Raw genomic sequence first — 1,016 nt, forward strand, 5'->3', positions numbered from 1 at the left:
AAATGTTATCTTATCAGTCACATGGTCCGCGTTTTCCCGCTCTTGCAGAGTATCATTTTGGACATGATTTCTATAACAAGAATATGATACATTTGACAAAGAATTGATTGGAAGAAACGTTTCAAGCAAGGAGATTCAAACACACACATACTAAACATGGATAGGAATTATTAAGCTATTCCATAGTTATTCAACATACATTCACAATAAATGATTAAGACCTGATAGTCTGATGTGTGGGTTACATACATGATATGGAGTTATGCATAGAAATGATTAGTTGCTCACAAGTCCTTTTAGTTCATTTTGGTGCATGGAAAGGCAGTTTCTGTGCCATTCTGTGAATGTATGTGAATGTATGAGGACCTGAGATTAAGAGGTCTGTAAGGAATCTCTGAAAGTCTGTTCTTTGTTAGAGTTGGGGGAAGTCAATCTACAGGGCTCGTGATTGTGTTTACTATCACGTGAGGGTCATGCTGTCATCTCTTTGACCATTTAATCTTGATTACTTGCCCTAAAATTGACAATCTCCTTCCTGAGTTGTTATGATCAGTGTGTTCCTTTTGTGTTAATGTTGAAAGCTGTTCTGTGAAAGAGTTGGTTAGGCTTGCTTCAGACTGGCTAGTGCTAGGGTCTGATTTATGAACATCCAGTTGTCTAAGGCCTCTGTAGAATTCGGCTCCTCGTGTTTCAACTGTTCTTTATCAAATCTTACATTGTCTGATTCGGTCTGATACCCTACAGATGCGTGTAATTTACATTGTACAACAAAACATAAAAGTATCGTCAAGTTATGTTTACAACAGGCTTTATTTGAATTGAAAAACCTCATAGGAAAATCTAGAAGGAACCCACGGCGAATTACTCTTCCGGGTTCTGACGTTATAGTTCCCCCACTCTATTGGCAGTAAATATAAATGTCTACTTTTAGACTCTGAAGTTAAAGTTTTACCCTCTGTGCTTATTCCAGGAGGAATTGGGCGAGCCAGACATCACTGACACACACCTCTCCTTCT

Source organism: Sinocyclocheilus rhinocerous, unplaced genomic scaffold (genome assembly GCF_001515625.1).
Source record: "Sinocyclocheilus rhinocerous isolate Xijiao unplaced genomic scaffold, SAMN03320098_v1.1 scaffold225, whole genome shotgun sequence".
Taxonomy (NCBI): domain Eukaryota; kingdom Metazoa; phylum Chordata; class Actinopteri; order Cypriniformes; family Cyprinidae; genus Sinocyclocheilus; species Sinocyclocheilus rhinocerous.